The sequence below is a fragment of the Pteropus medius genome, unplaced genomic scaffold, assembly GCF_902729225.1.
Source record: "Pteropus medius unplaced genomic scaffold, Ma_sr-lr_union100, whole genome shotgun sequence".
Taxonomy (NCBI): domain Eukaryota; kingdom Metazoa; phylum Chordata; class Mammalia; order Chiroptera; family Pteropodidae; genus Pteropus; species Pteropus medius.
The window spans coordinates 10,235,549-10,250,564 of NW_024340696.1; the positions used below are offsets into that span (position 1 = coordinate 10,235,549).

Genomic DNA, 15,016 nt, shown 5'->3' on the forward strand with positions numbered 1-15,016 from the left:
TGTAATGGCTCAAAGCAGTAAGATTTTATTGCTCACTTGCAGAAAGACCGAATGGGTATTCCTGATTGACAGTGGTGATTCAGGGACCCAGGAACCTTCTTTTGTAGTTATCCTATCTTTAGTCTGTGACTTCCAAGGCTGCTGTGCTTGTCTACATCCAGCAGTTGGGGAAAAAGAAAGGAGAACAGGTCTGAAAGGACAGTGCATCAGTCTGCCCACATTCCATGGATTAATGTGGTGCCATCACTTGACCACACCTACTTTTAGAGAGTCTGAGAAATGTGGAGTGGGCCTGAAAGCAGAGAGAACAGGCAGCTGGTATCTGATGCTTGGCCCTTTGAGGCATTTAAATTTGCAATCCATGGTTTAACAGCATCAGGTATTGGGGATAAGGAAACTTGAGTTCAGATCTCTGTACTGTCAGCTCCAGTCACCCAGGGACTTAATCTCTTTTGGTTACTGCTGTGTACTCCATGCTTGACACACGATGGGTGTCCAACAAGCCTTTTTGATTATATGAATAAATTCCCTTCTGCCCTGGGCAATGATAATAGCTACCATTTACTTAATGCTTATTATGTCATTAATTCTGCTAGTAGTTTGGGCGATGTCTCAGGAAAAATGTGCTAAGATTTGGACAGTGATGGGGGCCACGAGATTGAAGAAGGGTAAATGTAAAAAATGTTTTCTTTTTCTTTTTTCTCCCATTTTCAGTATTTTTCTGGAACTCCCTTCCATCTATATATTCATGCGAAAATTTAATACATTTTCTTATTGGATGACTGCTAGGGTAAAAAAAAAAAATAGTTGTTTTCAATCTCTAGAATTTTGGGAGACAACTGGTTGCCACTTAAAGTAAGATTTTCCTTCCTGTGTGTAACACATTCGATTATATTGCTCTCAGTTGTACTTCAAATGACTTGTAATTTGTTCTCTTTGATTGTCAGAAAAGTTAGTGTCACTTTTTAAAGTCATATGACATCTATCAGTACACAACGTACACAACATGGAAGGCAGTAGGTCTGATGGTTTTCCTACTGTTTGAGATTTTGTTTGTGGTATATTTGAAGCAATTTTTTTTTATTGTCGAGATTCTGATTTATTTGGGGGTAGATTTGAGGCTAACTGGAAGGAATTGATTGTACATTTTTCTTTCCCTATAGGAATACAAGTAAAATCTTTCATACCTTGTTATCCTTGACACAATATCTTTGCTAGTTGTTATGGGACCATACAGCCCAAAGACCTCACCTAGAGCAATTTAAGGTGTTAGCACAGCGTCTAGGCAACAGGAAGTGTAATACTTCTTCTGCATTTTTGCATGAAATACCCTATTCCATGACCATCAGGCCATGTAATTTGTTGAAAGGGGCTGCTCATGGGGCAGTAGCTTAGCTGCAAGTCCCTCTGTTTCTCCCAGACTTTACTTCAATTCTTCCATCTTTTGCCAGATGGAAGAATATACTAAAAATAGAGATGTATAAACACATAGCCAAAAGAAATAGATCATTAACATATTTACAGAAGTATTGTGAGAGGAAAGAATTAATGTGGGTTGTGCTGGTAGAATTTCTGATGAGTTGAGTTTATCTGAGGAAAGAATTCAAATGAGTGTTATAAGAAGTTTGACTCGAATGACTTCGAGTCCCAGTGGGTAACTCGGACAAAGCTGACAAAACCAAACGCAGGTAAGTGAGGGAGAGTGAAGGAGACTCAGTTAATCTCACTCATTCTCTTTGCTCTGTTTAAGTTTTCAGTAGAACTCACTTTCTTTTTCCTTTCTTTCTTTTAAAAGTTTCAAGTACTGTAATGAATTAATGTGTGTTTTAGGCCTTACCCCTTTTCCTAATTTTCACCATAATTTCTTTAAAAAGTAGAACATTTTTCTCCTACTTAAAAATATATCACAAGACAAATCAATAACAGTAAAGGAAACTTTTCAAAGGAGGAAAAATTACTCACAGGTTCCCCACATTAGTGCCTCAACCATACAGATTTTCATCCGGTGGGAACACTGAACTTCCAATTTGGTGGTTAGCTATTATATAGTAGTATCAGCGATGCCCTCATCCTCCCTATACCGGTGTTACTGGTCCAAACTACTTTTTACCAGTCTGTGGCAAAATAAGTAAAGAGACTAAAAGCGTAGAAACTATAGCAGTTAGACATTGTGGGACATCCAGGTGTGTGTGATTTTGTCCCGCAGAACAGGAATTAGACCAGTTTGAGTGTGATTGAACCCATACGGTGAGTCACAGATGGCATGAGCTGTAGAATCATGAATTGGTAGGTGATAGATTGAGGGATAATAACAAACAAACAAATATGCAAACAAACCAACCGCTAGTTCTTCGCCATGGATAGTGCCCTACAACTGCTGCTATTGTGTTATCATTTTTCCATTCATTAAGTTAGGAAAAAAACAAATCAATCTAATGCAACCATTTTTAGGATTGGCCTTCTCTTCATACTTTTTTTTGTGTACCTTTTACAAATATGATTGTAATCATAATCCATCATGGTTTCTGAATTTTTAGATTCAGGTTCGTAGTTGACATACTATGGGCAATGTTTGTAGATCATCTATAGTCTGAGTTAAAGATTTAGTAATCAGTTATACCTCCTAATTGTCTCTTCTTTTAGGAAATTTTCTGCTTCTTCAACTCCAGTTAGTGTTTATAATATCCTAAGATACTTTTTGAGGGGGGAAGTGAGGAAGAACTTTTCTTTTCTATTCTAAATTTTGTTGGTTTATTGTCATGAAGCCAACGAAGAACTGCTAGAAAATAATTAAAACATCTCAGGATTCTATTCTCATTAGGCCCAAGAATTACAGAAGATGCAGTTTTTATCCTCTGTTAGTATTTTCTGTTTAGGTGAGATAAAATTCTCACAAGTCACCAAGCTTACCTGGTGGCTGAGACTCCAGGTGGTGAGCTGGCCATCTGGTGAAATGGACATTACCTCCTACAAATAGGCATCTCCCATGGTGGAATGCCATCCAGAGGGCCATCGTTCCGAATCCCCCAGCTCTATCCACTGCCCCCTGGCCATCTGTTCTCTCCGACCCCAAGGTTTATTTTGGCTTTGCATGCTGACAGATGAGACCTCTTCTGAGTCACCTGTGCTCACCTTGGTCTAATTATTAAGCCTTGGAAATAGTTCCAGATCATACTCATTCAATTTTTGTGAATTCAGAATGACAAAGATAAAGAACGAAGGAGAACGTGGCCATGTTTTGGTCACAGGCTGTGGCACTCCTGTTCCTCTTTGTTATGGCTTACCTTGCCTGTGGGCTCAGCTTTCTGGTTGATAGCATCATAACGTCAGCTCTTGCTGCAAAGAGCTCACCTTGCTCATGCTGACAGGAGACTGACTTTTGATTCTTCGTGTTAGTTGCTTATCTCAAGCCATCATTAATAAGGATGTTTAATAATCTGTTCTGAATTTATAATAGAAAAATAATTTCTAATAGTTTGACATAATGTCATATATTTCAACAATAATTTTGACAGTCTTGCTTAGTGTTTGGCCTTTCAGGTACAGCACATCTTCAAGAGTCGGTGATACTTGCAAATATGTAGAAATCAACCAATCAAATATTTACTGAACATATATAACAAGTTAAGTAAGGCCAGTGCTAGGCGAGGTTTCCAAAGTGGTACCAATAGTGCTTTTAAGGAAAATATACAAGGACACGATTGCATGAAAATAGCTAATCGAATATAGAAGGTGAAACATCCAGGTGCAAAATAAGTGGTACAAAGAATAACTGTTAAAAGGCTTCATTTCATTTTTATTCCTCATGGACTGGGCTGTCAAATTAAGCATCTGCTTTTCTCTGGGTTACAGTCAGAATGGACTGGTGGATCCCTAATGTTAAGAATCTGTCTGAAAGGGCAGTGATTGCTGCTTGTCTGTGATCATGGCCTAAGATGGTGCTAGAGGTCCACTGGGAACTCTTGGATTGTTGATTTTTATCAGTGCAGATCATAGAGAATCAGGTGCCAGCAACAGAATCTTTAAAAGTGAAGTTGGCATTTTCCTTTTGAAATAATTCTTACCGCAACACATAATGGAAATTATGGAATAAAATTATCTTTAAACCATTCTTAGCTAAATTGCCTGAAACTGTAAAATATCTTCACTGAACAGCTCTGTATCAGGTAAGTTATAGTGAAAGTCATAGTTTCCACTTATTTTGTCAGCCCTTACTATGTTCCTGACACTATGTTGGGGGCCTGATGTGCTTACTGTGGCATTTAACCTTCACAGTCACTCTATGAGATGTGGCCATAATTATTCCCATTTTACAGATGGGAAAGCTGTGGCTTAGAGAAGTGATGTAACTTGCCCAGAACCATACAGCATAATGATGTTGGATCTCTCCCTTTGAACCCAACGCCTGTGCTCTATCCACTGCTATGCTAAATGTTCTGCCCAGCGAGCCACACCCCAAGCCTGAGGTTGAGATAAAGCAGTTTTATCTGTTAGGCACATATCGTATGCTTTCTAGAAGCCTTTTACATCTGCCGTTTCCACAGTATGATCTGGCCACAAAGTGGGTATGAGCATGGATTTGGCCATGAGGATATCTGCATTTGTGTCTCCTCATTTCAGATTTCAGATACACGCTAAATGGTATTTATTTCCAAGCTCTTATTATTGGGGGTAATGACAGTGGAATAGATTGTGTTTTGACCCCCATAGTGTTTAAAATTCAAGTACCCTGGCAAGACTTCTCAAACATTTTATGGGATTCTTCACAATTCACACATACAGATTGAGTTTGTTGTGGTTTTGGTCTTGTTTCAGCCATTTAAAAACACATAGGAGTGAGTTGCACTGTGGCCGCATCTTAATAAAATTTAGATGCTCTGGGGTATGTTTCTGAATTTGCCCTTTGAGCTTGGTGAGTTATGAATTTGTCTTGGGGACTCGTCATTTTCCCTGCCCTCGGTGACCACTGCATTTCTTATGCTGGCATATTGGAAATAATGTTTCGGTTTGCAGCTATCTTTTATGGAATTCGCATAAATTTACACCAGAGAACTAGATTTGAGATGGATGTTGAGAATTTCTTGCATCCACATACTCAGTTTAAAAATTTCCAGTAGGTTTCTAATTCATTCATCGAGTCAACAGTAATTATTGAGTGCCTTCTGTGTGTCAAGTGCTGCGCTCTCTTTGACCTGAAGACTCACCATTACTCTTGTCCAGCCTGTTTCTCAGCTAAATAGGATTAAGGAATAAAATTGCCCTTTAAAACATCTTCTGGCTTTGAGTCTCATATTCTTCTAACAGCTAACCAGGGATAAAGAGAGTGAATATCATAAATCCCATTTTCTAGATGAGTAACTTCAGGCACACAGAGACTAAATGGCTTGTTCGCGGTCACTCAGTTGGTTATTGAAGGAGTCAGACCTGGAGCCTGAGTGTTGTGTGTCCTTGTCCACCATACCCTGGCTGGAGCAGTGCCCCTGTGCATCACTGGAAGGCAAAAGGGGAGAATAGACTGTAAGTGGAAGAGGACGAAGTTACGGGTGAATGCGCATGGTATTTTGGGTTCTGCAGTGAGGATGCTTATTTTCTGGCATTCCCTGGAGCGTGGGTGGGAAGCCGTTTTGCATTTTTCTGCTTTTCCCCACAACCTTTATTCTTTCACTCTCATACAATGCCTCCTCTTCCATTGAAAGTCCTGCCTTCCCCCTTCTTGTCGCTGTCACCTTCTGATTTTACAAGCACCTGGCTTCTCATTTATTGAGGACTTGACACTGCTCACAATCTTCCATGCCACGTCCATCAGTGCAAGCCATATTGGGATCCGCGTGGATGACCCACCCTCTTCTTACCCCAGCCTCAAAGCTTCTTGACTGCTTAATTGGAACCATTTTTATTTTCACCTTGTTTCTGCCACTGTTCCCCAATGGCCACAGCCTTGACCACCCTCAGGAGCTTGCACCCCCCTCCCCCCCAAACTCTCAGACTTTAGTATTGTATTCTGTCTACAACCTCTTATCATTCCGGTGCTCTCTCCCTTATTCCCACTTTACCTACTTTTTGGCCTCTCTGAGGTTTCAACCCCCTCTGCTTCTGACTTTCATCTTAGTCCATGTGTCCCATCATGCTTCTGTTTCCTTTCTGTCCAGCCCAGGCCCCATGCCTGTCTCAGCCCCTTGTGTTTCTCCACCTGCATCCCCTCAGCCTTGGGATAGTCCAGCCATTCACTGTCTACTTCAACCCGCAGGCTGCAGAATGTATAACAATACAACTGGTATTCTGGTGTCCTTATGATTCTTGTTTCCAGCATCTCTGTGGTCAACTGGTCCAACAATGCTCCTCTCAACGGAGTTTTCAATACCACTTGCCGTCCCTTCATGGATTCCTCATCAGTGCCACTTTCCATTTTCCCGAATGGCTTTTTAAAATGCCCATGGCTCTCCTTGAGCCTTCTAACCTGCTTCTGGCCTTCCAGTCCACCTTTTCAGTCGATGACTTTTCAAACGATGACTTCCATAGCACCTTCTTCATCTGTTCACCCTTGAAGTGTGGGTGTGCCCCAGGATTCTGTCTTAGCCTTCTTGTCTTCTAGCTTCATCGACATCTAGGTGTAGATGACTCACAATAATCCACCTTTAGCAGAGCTTCTGCTGCACCCATCACTGTTCTTCTCTCCTACGGACACTTCCAGTCAGCTGCTCTCTAGTCAGCACACACTCAGCTGTCTGTCTCCCAACCTGGTCACCTCGCCTGGTCCTCCTCTGTATGCTCAGTCTTGGTGAATGGAGCCTCTGTTTGCTTGGCCACACAAGTCAGAAACCAGAGTCTTCCTAGACTCCTTCCTCTCTTTCAGTTAGCACATCTAATTGGCCCTGTCAGTTCTGGCTCCTTTTATTTCCTGTGTCTAATGCCTCTTTCTACAACCTTTACCAGGTCTCCGTGATTTCTCATTTGGTTGATTTCTGTAGCCTCCTTTCTGGTCTCCTTCCTCCTTCCCACCCCAGTCCGCCCTCCATAGGTCCTTCTAAATCATGAAAGAAATCATATGTCCTTCCGCACCCTAGGCTGAAAACTGTATCCAGCCCATGGATATCTTTTATTTGACTCATTGTGTTATCCTGCACCGTGTTGAAAAACAATTTTCTTTGGGCTTTATTTGCCTATATTAAAAATCAGTCTATGACCATGCTACCCTGAACAAGCCCGATCCCTTCTGATCTTGGAAGCTAAGCAGGGTCGGGCCTGGTTAGTACTTGGATGGAAGACCACCTAGGAAGATCAGGTGCTGTAGGCATAAAAAATAAAATCAAAAAAATAAGGGATTGTAAGCTGACAAGTTCCTTGCAATCTGTGAGGTCAACCAAAAAAAAAAAAAAACAAGATCAGAAAATTTCACATAAGATCTTTAGATTTCTGGGTTATCTTTAAAAACTAGAAGTCTTGCATCACCCTTCCCCCCAGGAAGCAGCTAGCTGGACAGAGGGACAGCTATGCCCCTTAGATGGGGTGTGTCTTCTCCAGGTAGTCACAGACTCTACCTTTCCAGGCATGCTTCACTCACTTATGCCACCCACCTGGCTCCTGCAGCATTGAGTTGGTGACCTTTGGTTTGTGACATGAAGTTGGGCCTCCACTAGTTGCAGGGGCCCCACTGCAGTCCTTGTACCCTGTGCCCACCAAGCTTAATTTCTTGGAGTACCTCAGACTCGGCATTCTGTTCACACCTCTGTCTTGGTGCATGTCCTTCGTCTGGTTAAAACTCACATGAGAGGCAATAGTCTTTTCTGAGGATCTTGGCAACCAAGTAAGGTGGCAATTTCATCCTTAATCATTTCGATCAGGGGTCTGTGAACCCCTAGAGTAGTCTTTTTCTACGTTATTTTTATGGCAATGCACAATAAGAACTGTATTTTACATTTTGATCCAACACACATACACGAATACGCATACACACCACAACTTAAAAAAAAAGTGTCAGAAGGTAATACTTCCCATTACCTCTCTTCTTTCTTCCTTCCTTCCCTTTTCCTCTTTTGTTGTTTTCATTTTCCATCCTTCTCTTTCTACCTTTCTTCCTTTTCCTTACAAGCTGGTCATGACCCACTAAATTGACTTCATGATCCATTAATGGGTCACAATCCATTCTTTGAAAAACACTGCCCTGATGGGAGGTATCTATCAATCCTTAAAATTATATGCTTAAATTCAGTGTATACCATACCTGTGCTTCTCCGAGAGAAAGGAATTTCCTTACCATTCAGCTTTCCAAGGGGCTTGACGAAAACATATTTCAAAACCACTGATGTAGATATCTTATTTTCATTGAGATTTGACATCACCAGTTTCATGCACCAAGCACTGAAATTAGCGATAATTATTTTGAATATAGGCCCTTTGTGTCAGCTCCTGTACTGTTTGTTGTTAAATGAAGTTAATATTTGCAGACTCTTAGGGAGGTTGAATTGGATCCTTTAAATCTCGTATACACATGGGAAAGTGAAAAGCTGGGCGAGGCATCATAAAAAGGATTTACTTGGTGAAGGAGGTTTAATAAAACCTTTATTTAAAGTCAGATAAAATAACAACCCAGGGAAATTTTTTTCTTTTGGTTTATATCAAATCATTTATTCAACAACTGCCCTTGGTAATAGGAATAAAGAGACCGATGGTGAACGGAATAAATATTCTTGCCCTCACGGGTCTTTCAATCCAGAAAAAAAGAATGAGAAATAAAAATAGCATTGATTATAAACAGAATAAATATCATAAATGCATTGATGCCAAAATAGATAATAGAAAAACTTAGGTTTATAGAAGGGGTTGTGTTGGAAGATCAAAGAAGTGACAAGATGGCCAAAATTATTTCGAGCTACGAAATTATTAAGCAGTGGTTTTGAGTAACAAGAGAATTCACATGAAACTGCCATAATAAATTAACAGAATTTCCAGATTAAATACCCTCTGGTAATGTCTTTCCTGTTATTACCCTGTTATTGGTTTTTGAAAGAACCAAAAGCTGCTTGAGGAATAGTATTTCCTCCATGTTCTTGGTATCATTAGCCCTGTTTTTAGAAGAAGGCTCTATGTCAATAGGCCTATGGACCCAGCCTGCTGTAAGGAAGGTTAATGGTTTCTCCAAGTAGAAAGATTTATTATTACCTTGTGTACCACTCCTTTGAGTGATTCAGCAGTTGGAGCAAAACTAATTCAGTCAAAGAATGAAAAACGATCATTATGATGAGTCTTCCTTTTTTACTTTTGTAACACAATTACAATTTTATTATATACATATATATTTGTGTGTGTTTGGGTATAAGAAAACCATGTTACTCCCTCCCTCCCCCAACCACCAAAGGCTAGCATGCAGAGAAAGGGGGAAAACATAATCCAGAATCCCAGGACCTCAAAACACCTGCTGTTCGTGTTTCTGTTAGTAACTGGTGTTGCTTTAATTTGCTGGGCTCCCTTTCAGAATGGCTGGGAGGGGAGGGGGCTCCTGCGGGCTCCCACTTATGGTTCACACGTGCACAGGCCATATGGCCACATGGATGTGCTGTGCAGGGAAGGAGTGGCTGCCGGACCCCTCGGCTTTCCATTTGCTGTCTCTGTTTTCAAATGAACTTGGTCCAAATCGTATGACCTCGTATGTCTCATAGACAGGTGGACATAGATGGGGGGCTGGAGCATAAGCTCGCCCTTGCTGATGCTATGTTGTAATCTGGCAGAGAGCAAAGCTCCCCAGGGCCCTGAAATTCTGGGAGGCCTGACCTCTGCTGTCCGCCCTCACCCCACGCCTGTACTGAAGGGATTACCTCTCACTGCGTCCTCCTTCACAAGTCTGACGGAAGGATCAGGGCGTCTTCCGGGACGCTGTTAACTTTGCTGCTGCTCTTCTGGATTCTTCTTTTTTTTGGCAATTCTTTAGTTACCCTTCGCTTTCATATACCCAGGTGTCAGGTGAGGTCTTCTTGCCCCTCGAGCCTTACTTAAATGGGCTCGACCCCCCTGTTACCAGCTGGTGGAAGTATAATGCAAATGCCTCAACAGCTTATGTTCTTACTCTCACTTCTGCCGTTGAGTTTCTGCTTCCACAGAATGACCCAGTTTACTTAGGGGCTTTTTATCCTCGTTCTCCGCATGTCCATCTAGATAATGTGGAGTTCAGTATTTTTTCTTAATTTCTTAAAGTAACCCACCTGAACTCAGCATTTACAATTACACAGAAGGCTGTTTTTTTTTATTTAATTTTATTTTTCAAGTTATATCCCCAGAACTTTAATTTTTGACCGCCTTCAGCCATTTTGCCCACTTCCCCTCACCCCAAGCCATGACTGTGGCACTTACCAATCTGTTCTCTGCTTCTATGGGTTTGTTTTTTTAAGATTCTACATATAATTGGGATCATTCAGTATTTGTGTTTTTCTGTCTGACTTATTTCACTTAGCATAATGCCTTCAAGGTCTATTTGTGTTGTCACAAATGGTGGGATTTCCTTCTTTTTTATGGCTGAATTTCCTTCTTTTTTATGGCTGAATAATCTGTTGTGCTGTGTGTGTTGTGTGTGTGTATACATATTCTTTATCCATTGATGGACACTTAGGTTGTTTCTTTTTCTTGGCTACTGTAAATAAAGCTACAGTGAACACGGGGCTGCACATATCTCTTCGAGACAGTGATTTTGTTTCCTTTGGATGTATACCCAGAAGTGGAGTTGCTGGATCATGTGGTAGTTTTATTTTTTATCTTTTTCCCCCCTCTTTAATTCCAACTCCCCCATTTCTACCTCTGACCTATGGATGTTGCTGTTTCCTCTTAAGAACTCGATCTCTGAAGGCGGGTTGTCTTCTCCCACACGCTCCTGGTGTGGACACGGGGCCTTGAACCTCTGGCACACTCGGGGGGCCTGGCGCACCCGGGGCCTGGCCTGTGGCTCCACCTGGGGCACGGACCCAGGACCTTCTGCGTGTAAAGCAGCTGTGCTAACCACTACACTATGGAGCCACTCCTTAGTTTTATTTTTAATTTTTTGAGGCACCCGAATACTGTTTGCCATAGTGGTTATACCAATTTACATTTCCATCAACAGTACAAAAGAATTTTTTTTTTTTTCAAATATCTTAGCCAACACTTATTATTTCTCGTCTTTTTGCTGATGGTCATTCTATGAGGTGATATCTCATTGTAGTGTTGATTTTCCTTTCCATAATGATTAGTCTTGTTGAGCACCTTTTCATGTACCTCTTGGCCATTTGTATGTCTCCTTTGGAAAAAGAAAACATTTATTCAGTTCCTCTACCCATTTTTTAAACGAATTGTTTGTTTTTTTTTGCTGTTTGGTTGTATGAGTTTGTATATTTTGAATTACATCAGATATATGATTTGCAAATATTTTCTCCCTTCCATAGGTTGTCTTTTCATTTTGTTAATGGTTTCCTTTGCTGGGAAGAAGCTTTTTTAGTTTGATATAGTCCCACTTGTTTGTTTTCACTTTTCTTGGCTTTGGGAAGTAGACTTTAATGATAGTTGGGAAGGTCGAAGAATTCGTACTGCAGCAAGCAAATGGCTTTAAAAAGTTCCTGCTGTGTCCTTGTTCTGGAAAATTTTTCAGCCAACTCTAAAAACCTTCAGCCTTCTCCCATCTTTCTATCTTTTCTCTTCTCTTTATTTTCACTCCCTAAACTCCTCATCAGTTTTCAGTCAGAGCTGTTGAGCTTTCTGTGATCCCTGCCTGTGGGGTCTCACCTTCCAAGCTTAAGAAGCTCATAATTTTTTTTCCCTCTTCCTAAACAAGATAGTTGTCTTCTTAAGGGCTCTTAGGATAATAGAAATTTCATCCAGTTGCTGAAATATGTGCTTTCAAGAGTAGGGAAAAACACTCAATGAATTCTACTCTTCTGAAATAAGGAACAGATATTTGTCGTATACAAAATAGAAAGATTGGAAAGTGTCTTTTGTAGCATGTTCTTCACCAAAACACATAATAACTGAGCTAATATGTTCTAGAGCTAGGAGGGAAGTTATTTTAACCAATAACTGGTTAGGGGTGGGTAAAGGAGAGTAGAGAACTAAATTCTGAGCTGGAAGTGAAGTGCAGGGGACTGCCATTTATCAGCTGTGTGGCCTTGGCTTTGGGCCAGTCACTTGCCTCTGTTTCTCCATCTGCAAACATGGGTTCAATGGTTTCTAATGCCTTCCTAAGCTAAATCTATATATAAATTTTAGAGCTTCTTAAACCTTTAGGAAAGCTTTCTATACACAGATACCTTGCGCGAGCATGTTTTTTGGCATCTCTGTGTCCCAGCTCTGCAAGTCCAAGGTGATATAGATTTTCTTCTCTTAAAGGGTTGGTTGCCTCACCTCTGATAATGTCCTTGAAATTAGGTGTCCTGCCCTTAAACTGGACTCTAAAAAAGGCCAAAGCTGCTTGTATGGGAAACTTTTTCCCCTTCAAAACAACCCAATAGTCAGAGATTAGATAAAGTGTGACTGATGCTGGGGGATTTGGGGGACACATATCCTAGCATTTGTGTTCATTGGCTTTTTTTGATGGGGAGGGGTTTGTGAACCTTGGAAGGAGTCTCAGCTGTGCCTCCATCCCTGAAACCAAATGGTGTGAATGCTGACACTTTGAAACCCCAGACTTTTTAAGTTCCTAGTGTACTAAAGTATTGGTTTGATGATGGCTTTGCAAAATTCTTTCTCAGAGGTCAGAAAGGTGGTGTTCACAATTTATTGTTCTCCAAAGGCATTTTGTAGGGAAGTGAAATGGATGACATTTACCGTCCTGAACGTTTCCATCAAGTTCTCATTTTCCTTGCTGTTTTTTTCTGTTGATTAAAGGGGTAGCATTTCTTCCAAGGTATTTCTCTCTTCTTTTGTGCTTCACTGACATTTTTGTTAATCCACTAATTTCATTAAGGGTAGGCTCTAATGTCACACACTTCGGATTGTGACTTTTCCCAGAATCTAGAAGGTGAAAGAAAATCAATAAAGATCAGTTGCTAAATCAAGGTCATTCTGCTTGCTTTTTCCTCTCTGTTCTCCTTACTCATTTATTCTCTTTCTTTGGAAAACACTCCTTTTGAATGATTTCATTTGATCATTATCATAATCCTCTTTCTCATTTTTAAATGAAAACCCAACAGCTTGCTTTTCTAGTGTGTTCTCACTACTTTTTTTTTCTTCCCTGTACTTTTATTTCTGTAGTGCTTTACTGCAAGTCCTCAGGGCATTTGGGAATGAGATTTAGAAGGAAAACTCAATATAGGATAAAGTTACCTAACACCCATCTCAGGATAGGAAAAAGACTTAAAAGAGCCAGGAAAAAGCCCAAGGGAATCTGGGCTACTGGGGGCCACAAAGGCCATTTTGTCTTTTTTCATGTGCCCCTGTTATCGCTGCCTTTCTGTCTTTTATTTCTCTTTGTTCGTGGCCCTCTGCTGTGTCTTTACTTCTGCCTCTCTCTCCCTTTACACAGAACCGTGGAATGTTAGATTTGGAGCGTGGACCATGGGCATCACTAACACCAACCCCTCGCTTTTTTGGAAAAAGAATCTAAGGTTTAGAGACGTTACTATCAAAGGAGGCAGTGGACTGTAGCAGAGAGATTTCTCGCAAGCTTCAGAAATGCAAAGGATGGGCTCAAATCCTGGTTTAGCCATTCACCAGTCGGGTGCTCTTGGGCAAATCTCTTAACTGCATTACTGGTGTATGCTGCCTCTGTAAATGGGGACGGTAATACATTCCTCTGGGAGTTGTCATGAGGGTTAAGTGAGATAATAAATTTTGTGTTCCTAGGCAGTCCCTAGAAAAACACCCCCCAAACAGTAACTGTCATCACCAGCTAGTTAGTGGTAGTACCTGGATTAGTTCCGGTTACAAGTATCCCACCGTAATGGCCATTGTTTGCTGTCTGGGTTCTGAAACACCTGCCTCAATCCATCTCGTGCTCTGCTTTCCAAGGTTTTCAGACTTCATGGCTTTGGCTGTTGGAGCTGGCTTTTCAGTTTATGACCTCATCTCACTCCTTGAAATTAATACTGCATTTTAAATTCTGCTAGATTCCCCCGTGGACCCATGCATGGAACATAGATGGGTGTATGAGTGGGTAACATTTGACTTTGTCCTTGAAGTAGATGTAGGATTTGGGTCAACAGAGAAGGCAGAAGAGAGTGCCAAGAAAAGAGAGCAGCATGTTCAAAACTAGAAGCCAGGACGTGCAAGATGTGTTTGGGGAATAGTGATTTGTTTGGCAGGCCAGGAGGAAGACAGTTTCAAGAAGGCAGGACTAGCCCATTCTGAAATGCTGCAAAGGTGTGGAGGTAGGAGAAATGACAAAAGTGATTTGATTTAGCTATTCAAGATCCCTTCAGGAGCTTTGGAAGGGCTACTTTAGTGGAGTAGAGAGGGCACAAGCCAGGCTGTAACAGGCTACAAACACAGTGAGGGGTGGGGAAGTGCAGTCTGTTCTTGTAGACCAGATATTTCCATATGCTCGTCCACAAACTCTTCAGCCTAGGTTGTTAGAGTGAAATAAGAAATACTAAGTTCAGATAGTGTTTTTTTCATAAGCTTAATGTTATTTACTTTTCATAGCCATCCCATGATATGAGGTTATAGTTTTACCTTTTTTGGTTTTAAAATGCCTTTTCTTTTATGAAACGATGATGGTTCTCAATGCTGGCTGCACTTTAAAACCACTTGGGAGCTTTTAGAAACAACAGAGTCCTGGCTGCACCTCAGACAGCTGATCAGAGTCCCGGGCAGGCCTCGAACTAGGCGGGGAGCAGGGGGTCAGTGCTCCCAGGTGATTTTGTTGTGCAGCAAGGGTGTGACCTTTTCTGCTAATGGATAGTAGGATTTTTGTGGTGGTAGTTGTTTTGTTTTAATTTTTAAATGCCTTTGTTTGGCAAAATTAAAAATTGTAAACTCTTGGTTCATCTCCTAACCTCATTTGTTCTTTCTGTTTTCATTTTTACATATATTTAATGTTTTTCCTACTGATTTATGAGATTTA

General features: G+C 41.0%; 1 protein-coding gene and 1 pseudogene across 4 annotated transcripts in view; both read left to right on the plus strand.

The window, feature by feature from the left end:
• Positions 1–15,016, plus strand: part of KIAA1549L (KIAA1549 like) — a 230,885-nt gene that overhangs the window by 16,331 nt on the left and 199,538 nt on the right. The window lies entirely within an intron of this gene.
• LOC120609467 (uncharacterized) lies at positions 7,176–7,294 on the plus strand (annotated as a pseudogene).